We start from the raw sequence: 20,891 nt of genomic DNA on the forward strand, positions 1-20,891 counted from the left end.
GGTGGGTGAGCAGAGCCAGACAGGGATGTTCAGATGAAGGACAGCAGTTTATGTCTCAGTGCACATTTTTCTTCCCTTCCCAAAGTGTGTGTTAAACAGGAATGAAACCTATGGAATGAATGAACCCAGGAATGACCCAGAACGCAGGGAATAGGAAGTGGGAGAAAGTGTAGGGTTGCCTCTGGGAGGGAGAGGGAAAGCAAGACTCAAACCTGCACTGGCAACCTGTGAGGACAGTGAAAAGCAGTTAGGTTTGATATAAAATTCCCATTCCTGGTGGTCCCAGAACTGCTACATGAAGAGTTTAAAGGGTAGCAAGGGACTTGTCCCTGTGCCAGCCCTCAAATGGGGCTGAAGAGCAGGTAGAAGAATATCCTGCAGTTTGCACAAGTCTGGGAAATCACCAGCAAAATTAACAGCATTTGGGTTTGTGAAACAATTTGGTGATGTCAAGTGCGGGATCTTTCACTACAGATCTAAGCCTGACTCTAAATCTAGGTCAGACACAACCTCTCGAGTCCACCAAAGTTCATCAGCAGTACTGCTCCACAAACTGCTGGAATGCCTCAGTGTGGAGCAAGCCGAATGTTTCCAGTTTTTGGAAGGATATCACAAGCAGATGCTTATCCAAGATTTGTCAGAAGACACTCAACCTCCTTCATTGAGGAGCTGTGCTGAGAATTTTCTTGCGAGGGAGTTCCCATGGGGGATGACCGGGGTTTCCTGACTCCAGCCAGGATCGAGATACTGTGGGAAAAGCACATCCCAAATTCAGGTTCAATTAATTTTGTCGGTGGAGGCGGCCCCTGGAGCGCCTTCATCCCGGCAAACACTCGGATATGGGAGAGGACAACCTGCCCACCAGCGGATTTTATGCTGAACAAACACATACACGAGATAAGGTTCCCTGAAAGTTATGAGGAAAACTATGACATTAAAAGAGGTAAACCATAAAGGCTGGATGTTTCTCCACCCTCGGATTGCTGCTCACTCGCTATGAATTTTATGAAAACAGTGCTGAGTGAAATGGAGATTTACTGAAAACACTAAAGCCAGTGTTGATGGAGCAAACTACCCCTGACATGGCTCTGCCTGAATTCATTCCAAAGAGAGCATTCCCAGAGCTGCTGTGATGCCAGGAAAAGACAGAGCCCGTTCCTCAGTGCCAGCTTAAGAAAATGGGCAAAGATTTCTGCAGCAAAGCCAGTTTGGCCTGAGCTGTACCCCCAGGCAAAAGCCAGGTCTGGCCATCCAGAGCAGCACTTTGTGCCATGGGCATTGGAGTAAGAGCCAAAATGGCAGATTTAAACCCAGGAAATTGCAAGAGTTGCCTACTTGTGGCATCACACTCCAGAGAGCTGTAAATTGGAAGAACCCTAACAGGAAGTGATAGAAAAGGGAAGTCCAGAAAATCAGTACTCGGTTCCTTTGCTATCAACCACAGCTTTGATTTCTCATATGCTTCTCCCACACAAAACAATGGTTTAAGAAGTGAAGAGTGGAAAAAAAAAAAAAAAAAAATCAGATGTACATTGAACTGAGCTGAAATAATAAGTAGGGTGAGGTTCTGTTCTCGATATCCCACTGTTAGCTCCAGGAGATCAGGAGGAGGGAAGACTTACCTCATCTGCCCAGCTGACAGAACAGAAAAGAACCAGAAATAAATAAGAAAAGAATACAGGGGAAAAAAAGACAACTTTTAGAGATTGTCAGAGTTTGAGGGCACACATGGCTCATTCCTGCAAAATCCATCCCTCAGTGTGCTGTGCACAGTCCTGTTATTCTCCTCAGCAGGGAAATTGGGGAATGCTCCTTTGGCAGAAGTTGGATCATCAGGGACAGTTCCGTGTCGTGGGCAGGGCTTGCGCAGCCCCTCGCACACGGATCCAGAGATGTGGGTCCCACCCCATTCCCGAGCAGGCATGGGATCCCTTTGGCTCTGGTGCCAGTTTGCCCAAGTGCCAAGGCTCCATAAAGAACTTTTTGCAGTTATTTCTTGGAGCTGCTTAGCAGAACTATTGCCCTGTGGTGCACGGCATTATCGGCCCCTCCAACAACCACTCCGGCCCTCAGGATTAATCTTGGAATTCTCTGCATCTTCCAAGTTTTGGTCCACAGGAGGCTTTCCCCTTTTTTTCCCTCTGCAGCGAGCGCCTGACTGGTGGGGATGGATTAAGACAAGCACAAGCAATGCTGCATGGTAAATTCTTTCTTTGCATGACAGCTGGTTTGAATGTGTTACAGGATGGAGGAAAACATCGGTTCCATATTCAAAAAGAGCCTCAGCTTTTCCAAAAGGCTTTGGCTCATCCACAAGGAGTTCAGCTGCTGATATTCACTTATTTAATTCTTTACCAAACATGCAGAATCTCTGACAACCATTTGTTTGAATTACTTACACAACTTGCTGTTTTAATCTTTTTTTCCTATTAATCTGTGACAAACCATGGAATTTAATATTTTTTACCATGACTAATGTATGAAATTTGTTAGCTTTGTCTGTAATTTACAGAGAGCCCTGAACAACTGAGCCTTTAAGTTTAAAGGCTTATATTTTGTTGTTCTAGCTCTGATGGCTTGTAATGGTTTGAAGAACCTGAGGGGCTTTAGTGATGGGTGCCAATAAAAAATACCAAAACTGATCTCAGCCCTCCTTGTTTTCCTCTGTTGGCCTCCAATCATTATAGGGAAGGAGAAATGAAAGAAAATGAATATGAGACAATGCGGAGAGGGGGGGGAAGACCAAGGAATGAATGCATTTCAATGACTGCACCAGAGTTTCCAGCACCTCTGCTGTCAAACCTCAGCCTACACATTTTTTACCCTTGTTTAATACATTATTGCTCTGCACTGTCAACCACAGCTATTTCAAAAATAAAAATTATAACAAAAATGTAGGCAAATGGTCAATCTTTCTACAACCTGCAGACATCCCCAGTCCTAACACAGATACCTGCTTCCCCAGGCATGAGGATCTTTGAGTTCAGTAATGCTGAACCAGCCCGAGGCCCTCAGGAGACACGGACTGAGGGGCAGGTTTGCCTTTACAAGATGAAGCCACACTTTTCCAGGTCATCTCTACACTCACAGTGGTGACATGAGCAAATTGTCACCTGAACTGGAAGAGACAGAGACCCAGTGACCCCCAGCCACTGGCCAGGTTTTGGTAGCTGAATGAAGGGGCAGGACCTCACCTTTGCCCAGCACTCCAGCCCACATCGGCTCTGCCAGGAAGCTGCAAGGACTTTGATCCAGAGACCACTTGTTCATGGACCCGTAACGACCCAGTAATCGCTCAGAGGACAATCCCTAGAGGAACATTCCCTAACCTCCACATGGAAGGATGAGCCTGAAGACCAGGAGCATCCTGGCAACCCCTGAAACACAACGAGCACTGGTGAGATCTCTCTCTCTCATCTGGGAGGAAGAAAAGAGCACAAAGAAGCTGCTGCTGCTGCATATAAACACTGGAAAGTAGGTCTTGGAATGATGCAGAATAGCAAGTGATCAAATGGCACCTTAGCCTTAAACCAGAGAGCATGGAAAGCCTTAGCACAAGGATGTTATATATATATTCCTCAGGTCATGTTATTTCTTTTAAATATTAATCAGAAAAATTGGAAAGCTTTATTATAAAGATGACAAATGCTACTGTGCCTCGAGGAAAGGTTGTGCACAGGATGTGCAAACTCGTACTTATTTGATTCAACATGGTGACTGTGGGCTGCACTTTTAATGAGGGAAATAAAACATCCTCTTAATTGGCTATAAAAGGATGTGCACCACAGACTTACTGAAACATTAGGCTGCATAGTTAGGACCAACTTTGTAACAATGCCTCATATTTATTAATATTATTTTTATTGGTTGCAAAATCTATGAGTTTATCTATATGATAGGAACAAAAGGCTCTTTTTTTTTTCTTTTTTTTTTAAGGGGGAAAGAGAGAAAGAAAGAAATTGTATTTTACACAGGGTAAATTGAAAACATCAGCACACGCTACAGAGCAATAGCACTTTATCATGATTTATACATGGGAACGTAACTGTTGCCAAAAAACATAGGTGACCTCTCCCTACCCTATATTAATAATTACAGTATGGAGATGGAAGCATGATATGTAGGACACTCCTCTCTACTACAAAAAAAAAGGGGGGAATTGTATAAAAAACATGAAAAAGAGGCGAATCTGACTAGGAAGTGTTGACAGGCGTCGCATCTCATGCAATGAAAAACACATTATTGGAATCTACCCAAAACACAGGTTTTATTCCAACTGTTCATGCTATATATTTATTTATTTTTATTTTAAATTAAGGAAGAACATGCTCTGAACACCCTTTCTGTTCAGGCTCTGGTGAGCACAGAGCACCTCTCTGAACCCTGCTGTGAAATATAAACTACAGGAAGGGGCTCACGGAGACAGAGCCAAACGCTTGGTGACAATGCTTGAATCCCAGGCAGAGAGTTCTGGGGTCATTTGAGGGGTTTCTGTGTTTCTTAACAGGTCCCTCCACCCACCAGGTTATGGCCATTTTCCCTACATGAGTTTAAGTATCATATTAAGGAAATTAGAAAAACCATGGGGAACGATAACAGCATTTTTTATATGGATGCCACTTTTTAAAAAAGCATTTTTCCTGCCCTCCCTCCAAAGAAGTTTAAACCCATCCTTTAAAGACCCATCTGAAGCTTTCCTTTGAATTACTCCGGTTGTAGCACCCAGCAAAGTGAGAGGATCCCACTCAGGAGCCTCTCCACTCACTGCCAGCACTGAGATTGCTGAGGTTGCTGCCAGCCCCCTTCCCAAGGCATCAGCCTTGATGTGTAATTTAGCAAACAAAGCCAAAAGCACCCTCTAGAATAGAGAGTACAGAAGAAATTTTAAAAAAAAAAGCAGCAAAGCTGATTCAGTTTACAAATTCACGTTGAAACCTGTTAGTGATTGCTTTCCTAAGAGTTTTTATAAAGCTCCATTACAGTCTTAAAACCTGACATATGATGGAGCTTCCTGGATTAAATATCCCTGATACTTTTTTCCCCAGTAGACAAGTCAGGAAGAAATCTTCTTCCAAGCTCCACAGCTGATTTTCCAGATTTTCATATCCTCAGGCTTATGAAATGTTGATCCAGAAGGAACACACCATCACTCTGTGCTAACTCCTTTCTTTGTGCAGCTCCGGGCAGGAAACAGCAGGGCTGGACACAGCACAGGTGAGGAGCAGCACTAAATCCAGCTGCACTGGGGAGGCTTGGCTGGAGCAGACACATTTTTTCTCCTAAATGCCAGGTTTAAACTCTCCTCCTTTAGGGCTGAGACCTCTGGAGGGACTGGACAGAAGAAATCTGACACCCACAAAAAATTAAGGTCTTGATTTTAGATCAAACCTAATGGCAGACACCCAGCAGCACCTTTATATCAGGTAAGAAAAAGCAGCAATAGGCTCTACTGATTTAAATCCCCCCTTCGATATTTTTCTTAGGTGAGTTTTGTTTCCCACTGAACCTTTCAGGCCCTGGAAAATGTAAAACTAAGGCAGGAAGCATAGGTTTAAATTATGTCAGACAAGATCAGACAGTGCCTGGAGCAGACAGGCTCTCTGCAGGTCCTCGCTGTAATGCTGCTTGGGAAGCCTTCTGGGAGAGCAGGAGGAGCTGGGGAGCAGCGAGCAGAGCTGGAAAACATGACTGGAAAATAACACAGCTCCCTGTACTGGGCTTCACCAGCACGTCCCGCTGCAGTGGCCTGGTGGGGTGTCCCACCGGCGCTTTTCCCGGTTATCCAAAATATCCACTCTTACTTTGCTCTTTGCAGCCTCGTGGAATGGCAGGACCACTGATGCTTGAAAAATAACTGTGAGTGCTGTGGAAAATACAGGGAGCAGTTTCATAGCATGACCTCTGGCTTCCTCAGAAAATTGGAATTACCGGTTCTGCATCATAACATGCAGATTCCAGAAATTCTGCAGGATCAGACACCTGAATTTAAGGAGAGTATTTTTGCATGCCCAGTCCTTGCAGCAGCTATTTTGATACCAGCTCGTTGCTAAAACCAACACTCAAGTTCACTTCATCCTATTTCCAGCAATTAAAGCTACTTCAAATAGGGAATTTTAATGCAAGAAGTAGAATAAATGTCATTCCTGGAACACGTACATTACTGTAATCTAATGTGAGTAAGAAGTCACTTGAGATGGAGAAACGCAACAGCCCCTTTAGGGCTAGTGCCACAGCAGAGGCAACAAAAGGGAAACCCTCGTTAATCCATTGGAAATATCATGTTAATAAATGAAAATGAGATAATGACTTTTGTGGCTAGCTGAATCTTGTCTAAAGCCTCTTATGAGCTTCATGTGTCTCAATTAGGGACTATGTTACAAGGTAAAAAAAAAAAATCAGCTGCGGGCTGAACACAATAAAAAACAAAGTTAAATAAGGAAACGTACTTGGGATTATTATTATTGCAACCCTCCTCCTGACCTAGAAGTGTCTTATGGTACAGATCCACCCCGAGCTCCCATTACAGCTTTTAATTGGAATTTCAGTAGCTGCTCCCTCAATGTGAGGAACGATGGAGGTTTGCTTTTCTCTTCCCTATCAAAGGGCACTAAGTCAAAGTCCATTTACCCTCCCTGATCCCACATCCCACCATCACACAGATAAACTCTTGTGTTCCAACACCAATGGCAAAGTCCCAACTATCCTCACTTAGTGAAAACCAGCACAGACCAGGCTGGGAAGCAGACAGGATGAGAGGGATGATCTTCCCACTGGGCAGGGAGGGCCTAGAACCTCCCAAATTTCAGTGTCTGGGCAGGGAAGGAGGAATCTGGCCCCAGCAGACTATTCCTTACAGATTTGATGTTTGCAGTCTGTGATGCATATTTATCACACACAAACACCTCACAATTTCAGCTTTTTGAAGTTTCTGTGGAAGAAGGTGTTTGACGCAAACCCAGAGTTTCTCTGCTTCAGGAAATTAAGAACCACTTAAAAGGTGCTCCATATGAACCCTTATTAGTTTATATCCTCCTAGATTGTTATCAGAGTTGCCATTCTACAGCAAAGGTATTTATTGCCAGAAAACCTGCTTTAAATCAAGATTTTCCAGTAAGAAATGTAAAAGTTCTATATCCTCATTATCTGGTAGCTAGCATTCAAAAATGAGATTTATATGAAAAAAACAATAAAATAAATAGACAGAAACCATCATCTACCAGTGGAAATGTTGTTGTCCCCCTCCCTGGAGAGATTTGGAAGCCATGTGGAGGTGGCACTTGGGGACACAGGTTAGTGGTGGCCTTGGCAGTGCTGGGGAACAGTTGGACTTGATGGCCTTAAAGGTCTTTTCCAGCACTAACGATTGTATGACTCTAAATACTTCACTTTTGCAACCATCTTCTCTAAATATCCCTTCTCCAAAACAGAATTAGGTTAATTTTTTTCCAGTATTTTGGTTGTTTGCTCTTTTTGTGGGGTTTTTTAGGCTTTTTTTTTTTTTAAGTCACAAAATGGTAACTCTTCATGAACTCAGTTATTATAAGTTCATTTGGTATTCATGGAAATAGCGGTTATTATAATGAATTCATTTGATATTCATGTGCATGTCACATTTCCTTCGGTGGCAGTGCCATTGTCACTCAGCTCTCATTAGGCTGTGCTCTCGTGGTGCTGTCCCTCCTCTGGTCCTGCACATGGCCAGGGTGCTGGGAACAGGGACAGCACAGACACATCACACTCCCACCTCTACTCACTATTTCTTTAAAAAAGGCAGTTTTAGCATGCTATGATTAAATAAAACCCCACAATTTCCCTCTCAGGATGGTTTGGGAGTTTATAAACTGCTTTTTTTCCCTTTCTGCTCCCCAGCCCTATTCAGTTCTGAAGAAGTGCAAAAGTCACTAGAGAAGAAGAATTTACAACTCAACGTATTCACTTTGTGCTCCTCTGCTCTTGCTTTTCAGCCACAGTAATTCAGTGGGATAATTTGCTTCTGAAACTCGAAGCTTGCCAGGATTTCAGGAATAACTTTCCATGTGAAGAGCTATTTTCTGCGTGCCAGGCCTGTGATATTGCTGTTGAGAAGACAGCTGCAAGTTTAGAGCAGACCGCAAATTCCCCATTCACCTTCGTAAAGAAGCAACCAAGTCACCAGTATTTTTCATATTTCTGCACAAGATTATAAATAGGGATGATCCAAAGGCCCTGGAGGAGCAAGGGGCTCAGGTCACACTCGGTTGAGTGGGATTTATTTCCTTGAACCATTCTGGCCCCTCTCAAATCCTCCACTCTTTAACCACGCCAGCGACCGACCGCGAGCTTCGGGAGGCGCGACGTTGTGGGAGCCATCACGGTGACTGAAACACAAAACAAGCATGGCTGAGGTCAAAAGTTCTTCAGAAAGTCTAATATATACATCATATACATCCCCAGAGGTGCCAGCTCTACTCACCTTAATCCTGAATCAACACTGCTGCCCTAAGTGCAGCCCACGCCTCGTCCTCCGGGGCCACTCCTGCACTTAAAGTTGGATGCGGGAGCCTTGATGGATTTGGGCTGTGGATCACCAGGGAAAGAAACCTGGCTCTGCTTCTTGAGGACTTGCAAAGCATCATTACACCTTTACTTCCCACCAGTCTCGAACCTCTCCCAGGCACTGGACTCTCCAGTTCCCCAGAAGGCGCTGGGAGCCTCTCCCACGAGTCCCCCTTAAAGCCACGTGGTGCCTCAAGCTTGGCACGCAGGATCAAGGAAAGGAGGAAGGAGCAGAGGAGGATTCTTGTCTCTTTATGCAAACTAATTGTTCTGAAAAACCTGAGGTGCACACGAAACCAGCAGAAAACCCATTGGTGTTAAATTGTCCTCGGACAGATGGACGGAGAGGGTTTGACCTCCAAGTAAGCAACCAGACTCAGATTAAGTGCCCAAAGCTTCAATTTTTAGAAGAAACAAAACAAAACAAAGCAAAACCCCCCAAAAAATGAAGGAAAAGATGAGCAGCTCTTGTTTCTTCTCTAATGAGAAGCTCTTGGTTGTGGCCAGGGCCACCTGAGGGTCACTCATCCATCATCAAACCAGATGCTGTCCCAAATTTCCTAGCTGGCACCACCAGTAATGTTGTTATTTCTGTGTACAGGCACTAAAAGCTTTTCGGGGCTTGTTTCCCCTCACAAAGGTAAATCACAGCCTGGAAACATGTTCCACATGAACGATGGTCATTCTGACTGTGGCTGCTCTTCCGTTCATGTACAAAGGGATCACACAAAGATATTTGCTGGATGAAGCACGATTTTGGCTCACATTTCTCTTTTGGTCATTTCTGATGCACGTCCTTCCACTGCACAGCACAGGGAACAGGGAACATTCCCTGCTCCTCACACATGGACCAAACGTGACTCAGCTTTGTCTGCCAGAGGAAGCACAATGCAGCTCTCCTGAGTTATTCCCACTTTTGGCCTCGGCACAGATGCAACTTGGAGCTGGACTCCCCAGGCAGTTTATTGACCTATCAAGAAAATGTGCAGGCCAGGCTCAGAGATATTTAATTCACATATAAATCTGGTAATTTATGGTTTAGCTGGCAGCTCTGAACTGGGATTTGCAGCTTGTGTTCAGGGAAGGCTGAAAGGGGACCACTACCCAAAGGGGTTCCAAGAGAGCTGGAGAGAGAATTTGGACAAGGGTCTGGAGGGACAGGACACAGGGAATGGCTTCCCACTGCCAGAGGGCAGGGCTGGATAGGAGATTGGGAAGGAATTGTTCCCCGGCAGGGTGGGCAGGCCCTGGCACAGGGTGCCCAGAGCAGCTCTGGCTGCCCCTGGATCCCTGGCAGTGCCCAAGGCCAGGCTGGACATTGGGGCTGGGAGCAGCCTGGGACAGTGGGAGGTGTCCCTGCCCATGGCAGGGCTGGCACTGGGTGGGCTTTGAGGTCCCTTCCATCCCAAACCATTCCATGAAAGGCTGGCTGGCAGTTGCTGGGACAGAGCTTGGGCTGTGCAGGGAAATCTTCCACAGTGTGAGCCCCCACCTGCACACTCCTGCAGGTTTTGTGGACAGAAGATGCAGGGATCTGCCTTTCTGACAGCAAATCCTTCTTATCCTCAACCTTATTCACTACCAACACTTCAGCTGCCTTTTGAGGATACTTTACCTACCAGAGGGCAAACGTTTACCCACAATAGGCCCTGCTCTTGTGATTTGCACCCTCCCTTTTTGAGGCTGCACCCACATGAACACTGATGAACTGCCAAATCCTTGCTGTATCCATATTCCTCAAGCAAATAAAACTTCATCCCACCTCCAGATCAACACACTAAGAGTGGGGCCCGTTTTCCCCAACAAGGACCTACATTCTAAACTATTTGTGGATAAATCATTCAAGAATTGAGATTTTTTCCTGCCCCAAAGCTATTTATGATTCTTTGGGAAAGTAACTGAGCTGCACAACAGGCTAAAAACTTCATAAAACCAGTGGGTTTGGTAAGTTTTAAAACAAAGATGCAATTTCTGTTTGCCTTTTGGTTTGCCCCCAGCCCTGACACACAGGTAGGATAAAATTCTAGAAGTTGATGTTGTCTCAGCTGAAAGATTGAGGTCAATTCCAGCTCAATCCAGGAAAACACGCAGATTCAGCATTCCTCCACCCAAACACGTGCCCTCCTCGGATTTTAGCTTTAGCATCTCCTCAAAACATTTAAAAACGCCTTAATTGACTGCTTGCTTATACTCTTCAAGCAAGATCAGGCCAAATATCAATACAGGGAGACATGTCCTGAAATAAGAGTGCTGCACATCTACGCCAAAACATCCTTTTGTATTGCTCTGCTGCTCCCGGTAAGTGCATGCCAACAATTTGCATCGAACTCACAAGGCTTTGCTGCACCAGTCAATTCAGATCAATAGAAAAAGGCTTTTACAAAGAAAACAAGTGTTGTGTGGAAAATAGTTCAGGCAGCAGGAGCGTTTCACAGTCGGGGCTGGCAAATCAACAGACTTTTATCTGTAGTGAAAAAAGAGCCTGGCAGGTTGAAGCTGAGCACGGATTTCCAGCGCGTTCGGCAGGTCAGAGGCACGCGGGGCTTGGTCAGGCAGGTCACAGCACCCTGTGCAGCAGGATGAGGCACTGGCACAGCTCCTAACTGGGAAAGAAATACCTGTACAGCAGCTCCATGCACCTGACCCCAGTGTAGAGAGCTGGGATAAAACCCTTTCGACCAGAAGAGGACTCTACAAGGGAGACCTGAGCAGCCTCACGGTGAATTTGGCGTTGTCTCTACAAACCGACTACTCCATCTGGTTTGGTGGTTCTGGAATGATGCAGTAGAAAAAGCTTCAAAAGTGACTCCCTGCTTGAATTGTGAGGGTGAATTATGGACTGAAAGAGTTCTCACTTTTTTCCTGAATAGCAGCTATTAATGACTCATTCCTAAAGGCAGCGGAGGAAGATGCAGACAAATGAGAAGCAGGTTAAAGAAGAAATATGGTTTCATAGACACAACAGCTTCATGCTCTGGGAAGAGACTGGAGTTATTCCAGCTTCTATCAACTCCCGGTTTTGCTCCTGCTAGGAACTTGAAGTAGCTGAAACAAGAGTTTCTGTTTAGTTCAATTAGACAACTGTCAAAATTAACAAAAAGCAGGAAAAAGTGACAGGGAACTCTCAAAGCAGGCAGTTCTGAAAAGAAAGGAACTTAAGCAGTCAGAAACTTTGACATTTGGATCTTGGCCCTACAAATAGAATTAGAGAATTCCAGATTGGTGTGGTTTGGAAAGGATCTTAAAAATAATTTTGTTCCACCCCTGCCATGGGCAGAGACACCTTCCACTATCCCAGGGTGCTCCAAGCCCCAGTGTCCAGCCTGGCCTTGGACACTGCCAGGAATGGGGAATTCACAACCTCTCTGGGCAAACAGGGTCAGCACACTGTGCTAGAGCCCTGTTTGCCCAAGATTTTATTTCCTACTTGCAGTCAGATACTAAAATATAATACTGAATTACTAAAATACAGTATTTTATACTAAACCCAGTACTAAACAGTACTAAACCCAGTATTTTAGAGCCATCACTCCTAATCAAACCCACCAAGAGCAGAAGCACACAAACTGCACAAACCTATGACTAGAATTTCAAGTCCTAAAAAACATTTTCTTGCTTCTTATTGGGTAAGAGATTTATTTTAAGGTTCCAGCTGAGTCTTATTTTAGCCATGTTCACTTTCCAACTGTTTGCAATAAGGAGAAAGAAAAAACCATCCCAAACATGCACAGTTTAGGAAGTGGATTTGAATAGCATTAAGAAAAATGGGAGAGGCTTTGTGCTGTGCTCCTACAATCTGATGGAAAAACGTGATTTTTTAGGGCAGAGAGGAGGCTGTGGTGCTTGTCTGTTCTGGCTCACATCACATCACCAGTGTCACTGAGCATGAGGCAACAGTGGTATTTCTATTTTTGTGCATAAAGTTCAATACACATTGGATAAGAGAACACGCATGAAGCTCCCATTACTAAAAAATGGTGCTCTGCCTCCATTTTTCTCATCTCATCTCTGCACGAATTAGTACGCTACTACAGCTTTACAATTAGGCTACTTTGCAGGTCATGCACACAGCAGAAGTATTTCTGGACCAGCACTAAAATTAGTAAGATCTCTGCTGGGTGCTTCCTTGTAGGTCAGAGCACACAGACACGTCCCTTTGCTCACTGGCATTTCAGGACTGATGTACTTTTTGTCTTTATCTGTTTACATGAGCCTGGCAAACCCAGACCTTGGCACGTGTCGTGCTTGCAGCAGTGTGACTTCATGCTCTAAGAGAATTCAGGAATCTTTAATATATACGATGGGATTTTTATAATAAAGGGTGGGTTTGGGTTGGGTTTTTTTTTCCCTCCTCACATTTTATTCCGTTTTCCTCCGGATACCACAAATTTGGGGGATTTTATTTACAAAGAGGGAGACAAATTAAAAAATGGCCTCTGGGAATGATGCAGATTCAGCAGAGGATGCAGCTGAAAAGCCAAGAAAACACCTTTAGGTACAACTCTGCCTGTTCCTCATGTCACTTGGGCAGCTCATTTACACACAGAAGGTACCACCTGCCCTCTGACCCACCACACACCTTTCCTTGCATGTCTTGATAGTTAAGATTAATTATTTGGCCTTTAACTCTGTGATTAGTGAAGAGATGGGTTATGCTAGCAAAGGACAGAGCTGATTCCAGATGGCATTGAAGGCTGCTTCCTTTTTCACCCTGCTTGAATCAAACACATCCACGTTCTTATTTCTGCTCCTTTTCTGTCTTTATACTTGTTTTATCAGCACACATCCTGGGAATCTGGGTGAACTTAAAGAGTTTATCTCTAGTTCATCTCCTCTCAAATTCCTCCTCAGCATCTTGAAATCTTCAAATCAGATCATCCTTTAAACAGCTTGTTTTTTCCCCCAAGTGAGAACAGATCCAGGTTTCCCAGGCTCTCTGCATGTAGCAGCTTCACAAGTGCTTCTGTCATTGCTGCTGTCTCCTGCCCTTCCCAACCCCTGGGATGTGCACTCGATGCCAGAGCGTCCCTGCCTGCGGCAGGGCAGCAACAGAGATCCAGGTAAGTATTTTACAAACTGCCAGATTAAGCTCTTGTATTTCCACAGTTCACACCTCTGCGGGTTTAACTTCTGCTTTGCATTAGTTCTGCACCTGCTTCTCACCCAGAGTTCTGCCAAGCCTTTGTTGGGTGAATATTCCCACAATTCAGAGCTACAAATGTAAAAATGCACAGTTGCTCTCAGGCAGAGCTGATGGACTCTTTTCTTCCACCCTTCCTCAGCCTCGGACAGGAGTTCTCTGCACCTTTAATCCATCACCTCCACCTTATTCACCTCACTGGAGAGCACCTTCACTCTGGTTTTTCCAGAGGTTGCATAGAGCTGGAGTTTAACCCTCAGGATCACAGGGTGAAGGTTGGAAAAGCCCTCCCAGCCCATGGAGTCCAAGCTGTGCCCCATCCCCACCTCGTCACCAGCTCAGAGCCCTGAGTGCTGCTCCTTGGACACCTCCAGGGATGGGGACTCCACACCTCCCTGGGCAGCCCCTTTCAGCGTTTAACCCTTTCAGTGAAGAAGGGGTTTTAAATCAGCTGGAGCTTTCTCCTGCCTCCACTCACACCTCACACCCCTCCCTCTTACACCAGCATCACTCCAACCCACATCCCAGTTACGTGAGCAATCCTTTCAGATGAGTGCCCTGAGCCCAAAAAAGACAGAATTAAGCCCAGCATTCTCACCCATGCCTGCTTTCCACATCATCTCCCTAAAAAAATCCTCCTGATTTGTCAGACTGGATTTACCCTTTATGAAACCATGCTGACTGGTTTATTTCTCCAGATGTTTTGTGATCTCATCCTTTATTAATATTTCTAGAGCTCTGCCTAGCACCAAGGTCAGATGTACTGGGCTATTATATCCTGGCTATTTTCCCCAGTCCTTTTTTTCCTCCTCCCCTCCAAACTGGGGTTGTATTTACTTCTCTCTACTCCCTTGGTGCCTTCCTTGTCTCAAAGGAGCCCAGATAAAAATCTTCATTTATTGAACCAGTAATCTCCTCAGTGATCTTGTTAAAGACTCCCCAATACATAACTCCTACTACCTTGGAGCTTCCAGGGATTTTAACTTATACAAGATTTATTCCAGCACAAAATTATCATATCCCAGAAACTTTGCTTCTATTCAACCTTGTGAACACTGAGGAGAAAGATATGTTTAGGCAGAGGATTTCAAAGTGAGTTTGGGGCTCTGGATGCTCAGTTCCCACTGTAATTAATGGGACAGGGACTTCCAAACCTTCTATAGAGTTTAGAAACTGGAACCTAAATATTAAACCTATCAAACCCATATAGAACATATTAAAACCTACTAAAATTGTATATAACTAATCAAAACTATATAGCCTTCATTTTTTAATTGCACGTTATTGGTAAATATTTAATTTTTTTGTAAATTTGCAATATTTATCTTCAGTCCAGATAGTTCAGTAGAGCAGACAATGAGGGGATTTTTTGTTTATTTATTTATTTTTTAAGGCTGCTAGCATCCCTGGGTCCCCTCTGGACACATCTGGATCTGGAAGGCTTCAGCACTGATGAATATCCTCAGTTTTGACATGTTCTGTGCTTCTCTCCTGTTTGGTTTGACTCCAGCAGCAGACACTCAGCTCCTGGAGGCCCTTCCCATGTCTTCCCATGTTCACACCCAGTGTAAAGTTTACAAAGTGTTTGTTTTTTACCAAGATCTCCAAGTGCAAGCAAAGCACGAACAATAAGGAGCTTTTAATGCCAATTCCTGCATTTTTGCTGCCTTTCCCCAGGACTGCTGGCTGACTCGCCACCGAAACCCCTTTCCTTCAGTGCTCATCTCTATTTTAATAAAGTCCATTCATTTCTGCACCACCCCCAAGAACATTTTCCATGGTTTTCCAGCTGATCTGTGCTGGCACCATTATCACTCAGCTGTGCTTTGGGAGCTGAACTCCAGGGCTGCAAAACTTCTTCCCTGAAGAAGCCTGAGGAGCGGAAGGTGATGGAGGACACAATGTCCATCCCACTTCCCCAGGACAATAAATCAAGCCTGCACCCACAGACCCCACTCTGCCACCTCACTCATGCCAGCTGAAACTCCAGCAGCTCTTTACTCCTCCAAAACAGAAGGAAACTCCAGCAGGTTTGCAAGAACTCTCAGGATAAATCTTTACTTTCAGGCCCTGCTCCTTCTGGAGCTCTCTGGCATTTTTCCATGCAGATTTTTCCAGCCAGTTGAAACAAGGTGATCTTTGAGGTCCCTTCTGACCCAAACCAGCCTATGATCCTTGAATCTGGGTTTTGCCTCATGAACTTTAGGCTCCACTCCATCACTGGTTATTTCAACTTGTGGCAAAACAAAAGAGAAGATATCTCAGGTCATAATTTTACTGGAGGTCTGAGTTGTTTGTTACAGGCTGTCTCCAATGACACCAACTCCGAGTTTAGAGGCTGCAGGATATTAATATTAACAATGTAAATAACAGACAATTCTTCGGAGGGCAAAGGAACTTGTCTCCAATTTTCAAAGGATGTGCTTTACTTAACTAAGGCTAATTAGCTGTGATCTTCATCTAAGCAACATTAAAAAATTGCATTTGATTTTACATTTTAAACAGCTGCAAACATTTTCCTATTTATCCAAAACAGACTTTTAGGATCATTACCAAGTTCTCAAGTGTGTACAAATTACTGTCCCCAAGATTATTTTCTTTATACAGGGTATTTAGAGAGAATTTGTTCCTTGCAGCACCCTCTAACCATTGCAGGGAATTTCCTTCTCAGAAATGTATTTTTCCAGTCCTGGTTTGTAAATACCTACTGGTTACTTCTTTTTCTACATATTTGTGCATTCATTGTAAGAAACCCTGATGTTTGTTTATATGCCATATTTTCCAGAGCCAAGTGTAAAACCTCTCGCTACAGCAAGGACATTTATCACCTTCGGGCCAGCTTGTGCCATGAACAAAACCTGAGGGCTGATTAAAAAGGCATTTCTGGAAAAGGTGTGGCTTGAAAGCAGGGCTAAGTGTTATGTGGTCAATGAATGCAGTTTTCCTGCTCAGGATTCTGCATACACGTGACGAAGTTAACTTGCAGTCCTTTGCATGGAGTAGTCTTCACACGCCAAACACCTTTCTGCAGCGAGCCCCATCTGCCGCCAGAGCTGCATTAGCATTTCTGCTCTTACAAGGATGGCTAAACCTCCTTAGACTCATTAAAACTCCCCTTCTTCCCCTTCATCTATCGCTTTGCTTCACCTAAGCACAGAGAGAGGCTGATCTGGTGATGTTCCAGTAGCTGAGCCGAGGCATTCCCAGGTTGGTACCCTCCCCGGGCCAGAAGGTTCCTGCAGCTCTGGTTACAGGGTTCATCCACTATCAAATCCACCTCGTGTTTTATACGCTTTGGAGAGATCCCTTCCTTCCTCAATGACTGTTGCTGTAATTACACAAATTATCTGCTCCACTGTCACTTCCAGTCAAAGGTGTCATCTAAAATTAAAAATTCATGTAAAAACTAGAGATGTTACTCTTTTGAGCAGACAGTTCAGACCTGAGCTGGTTTCACAATGTTTGCTTTCGCTTCCCATGTGCAGCAAGGAGCTGAGCCAAGGCACACTGCCTGGCCCTCCAGCTCACAGTATTTCATCTTAAACATCATTTTGTTGTTGAAATTCAGGCTTCAAATTCATTAGGATTTAATTAAAGTACACTTTATCAACGTATTCACATGCTGTAGCCATTCCAAATCCTGCTCTGCACCACCAATGTTCATGGAAAATTCTTTCTCTTCTCCTCTCCCATCACCACAGAGGGCTTTGGAGAAGGAATTCCCACATGGACAACGGCAAGGAAGCTGCTCTTTAGGATTTGTGTTGCACAAATTTGGGGCTGATGCACCAGAGCATCGCTGGGATGAGAACAGCCACTGCACTGGGAACCTCCAGCTGAATCTGCTCTGATCCCAGATCAGGAAAAAGCCTAAGGTGGAAAACACCACGCTTGGCTTCCCTTGCCCCTTCCAGAACGCTGAAGGTGCTGGCACAACTCAACACCGAGCTTTGGTTCAGAAATCAGCCTGGAAAATATCCAGGGAAAAACATTCACTTGTAAAGCTCTGGGGGAAGACAGGGAGGGAGAACACAAAAAGAAAGAAGCAAAAACCGTGAGCAGTGACCCAGCCCTGCTTCTCAGTGTCAGAGGTTTTTTGGCTGCATTTCCTGCTAGAGCTGGAAATGTGGGCAGTACTTTTTATAATCCACTGACACCTCTAAACCAAGAACAGTTCAAGGAACTTAGATCATCCCAATTATTTTATGGCCACAACAAGTGCAACCACAGAAGCTGTGACTTGGCTGTTGCCATTTGTTTGAAGTTCAAGACGAGGAGGGAGGAGCACTGTCCATTTCCACCAGTCGATATTTACATGTCAGAGAAAGTTTTGTGTTTACTCCATGCTCTCCAACTGCCTCGACAAATTCATCAGAATGAAAGCACTCTGCTGCTTCTTTAGGAGACAGACGTAACAATTTGAGCTGAGTTCTGAGACTGGTTGTGCCCACTGACCCATTACCAGTGTGGGTGTTTTCATACCCAACCAGTTAATTGCCCATAAAGATTCATAACGCAACATGACGGGAAGAACCTCCAGATGTGACTCGTTAAAGTCTCATGCAGAAGGCTTGGAAAGCAGGGAAACCTTGTTTTTCCAGAGCAGGACAGCATTTGAAGCTTAAATAAATGCACTTTTTTTTTCATTTTTGCCTTTTTCTGAGTAAGATTGTCAGGAGAGAGAAAGAAATAAAAAGAACGAGACATTTAGAAAAGAAACAAATTTTATGTAGAGATTGAAGTAGTGCTGAAATAACAATAGTTCTTCTTGAATGCAAAGATTAGGCTGTGGCTGAGCTGCTCGCAGGTGCTGTCTGCTGCTCCTGGAAGAGTTAAGCCTAAGGAAAGGCTGAGCTTTGAGAGCAGCCTTCCAGCACCATGTGTTCGCTGGTATTTTCCCATACAGCTGCCGAGTCCTTGGATGCAAAGTCTGGGGAGAGACTGCACCAGTGCTTGGTGGAACAAGATGGGAAATTTTAGCTGGTTTTATACTCTGAGAAGCACCTTGCCATGTAAGATCCTAATCATGCAGGGAAAGAAATGGCTTACTCTTCCCACAGACTTCAGCGGGGCAGGAACTCACTGAATATCACCAATGTGAGCCCAGTTTAAGCTGCAGAAATAACTAGGCGGTGTGTAGAAATAGAACACCGAAAGTGTATCATAATTTGGAAATAAAAAAGCTCAAAACCCACAAAAAAAAAGAAATCCTTAAAATTAAAAATTTTAAAATCCTCCTGGGTAGTCGCTATTTAGTTCAGTTAAACTCAGCTCAGGAAGCTGGAGGATCTTGCAGGACTTCCTTGCTGGAATGCACACCAAAAGGGCACTGGAGAGAGAAACTACTATTTAATGCATCATTTCTTTCACCTGGCATTGATCCTAAGACTAAACTCGGAAATTTATACTAAACACAATAATTGAATTAAAGTCCAGACCAGTTGTTGAACTGTTCACATTTGGTCCAGTTGTAACAACGTGTTTGTTCCTGCACCGCAGCCTAAACCTCCCTCAAACACAAGGTAGCTTAAAGAAAGAAAACAAGATTTCAAGTCAGATTTGACCAGATCAGTTTCATTTGGGCAGCGTTTTATCCTCAGCATCTTTCCAGCCAGAACCTCCTGGGATCTTTTTGGTGATGCAACGAGAACTGGTAAAAGTAAGGAGCAGTGGTGAACTCTGAGTACTTGGAATATTGAACAGAGGGGAAAGCCCATAAAACTGCAGAGAAATCATAAAATAAACTTCTCTTTGGCTGAAAGAAGGAATTTGTGAGAGTAGAGAACAGGCAATGCTGAAATTTTATCCATTTGTCTTTAAAACTTTTAGGTATTTAGGATAGAACTGTATTTTCTTTAAGGCCAGAGAGAAAAGCAAGAATTATGTATGTGAAGCAGTATTAAAACACAGTGAAAGTCTATTAAAAGAAAAACTTAATTTCCAATTTAAAAATTGCTTTTCTTGAAGCAAGCACATTATTTTACCCAAAATCAGAAACACAGTTTAAACATAACTCAGGAGTTCTACCAATAAATTTTGGCTGCAAACAGAGTGCACTGCCACCTAAAAAATATATATATATCTGCCACCTAAAAAAAAATATATATATCTGACAGATTAAACAATTCCTTTATAGCTCCAGGTGACACAAATCCAGCTTCCTTCACCTGAGCATTGATTGTTTCATTTGCAGCATGAAAGAAAAACAAAAGTTTACAACGTTTTCATTAATGTGGCTTTAGCAAGACTTTCTAAAAACTATTAATCACAGCAGAGCTTTGAGATCATTACAAAAAGTGTTATTATCCCTCCAAAAGCACGTCTCACCCAAATGATGATGCTATTAATAAAAACCCAGCTGGCATCTGACACAACTGATCTGTTGACTCCGCAGATCTCGTACAAAAGGGGTTGGAGGACAGGACACGAGTTCATCAAGGACGTGTGAAAAGGTCACTGGCACTCACCTGGAAAGAGAATGTCAAGTAGATGGCAAAGAACTCCATTCAGCAGCAGCAAATTTCCCTCCAAGTTGCAAAACACTTCCAGGACTCCCCTCCTCCTCCCAGGGTGCTGCTGTCCAGTCCCCACCTGTATTTACCTTTTCCAGGGAGAGCCAGAGGATTTCCTGCTCCAGGGCGGAAGCTCCTCCCTAACTCAGAGCTGGCCGCACCAGCACTGACCAAACCTTGCTGTCCCTGTCCTTGAAGGGGAGAGAAAAGGGCTGGAATGCTGCATCTCCAAGGAGAATGGCGCAGAGAAACCCTGCCTCTCGAAGATCCCCTTAATTCTCTCCCAGCTCGTAACAAACCACGGGTGAACCACCCGAACCTACAAATAAGCAGGGAGAGGAGCTCTGTTGCTGTTCTCCCTGATCTTAGCTGGAAGGTATCTGCCTGGAGATCCAATCTAAAACCTGGAATCCAAAATAAAACTCTGAAAGACGTGAAATTTATACCCAGACGTGGATAGAAGTTGCTAAAATCGATAGAAACAACAAGCAGCAGGGATAAATCGTCTTGTGGCCTGATAAAGCATCAATAATATGGGAAGATGGAAGAGGACACAGTCTCCCTTCACGGGAATATCCTTGTCAGGCTTTGGGAAGTTCGTGTCCCTAATTTAGACACCCACTTTAGAGGCCTGAGGTTGAATCACCACCTCACTTTTCGTTCACTTTCCTGCCCTAAGTGCTCTCTTGGAAAACAAACAGACC

General features: G+C 44.2%; 1 long non-coding RNA gene across 1 annotated transcript in view; it reads right to left on the reverse strand.

The window, feature by feature from the left end:
• LOC125329632 overlaps window positions 1–20,221 on the reverse strand; it is a 55,853-nt gene extending 35,632 nt beyond the window's left edge. The window contains exon 1 of the long non-coding RNA XR_007205224.1: window positions 20,143–20,221. This is a non-coding gene — a long non-coding RNA (uncharacterized LOC125329632). The remainder of the gene's footprint in view (window positions 1–20,142) is intronic.
• Between the last annotated feature and the right edge of the window lie 670 nt (window positions 20,222–20,891).

The sequence above is a fragment of the Corvus hawaiiensis genome, chromosome 8 (genome assembly GCF_020740725.1).
Source record: "Corvus hawaiiensis isolate bCorHaw1 chromosome 8, bCorHaw1.pri.cur, whole genome shotgun sequence".
In the NCBI taxonomy this organism is placed as follows: Eukaryota; Metazoa; Chordata; class Aves; order Passeriformes; family Corvidae; genus Corvus; species Corvus hawaiiensis.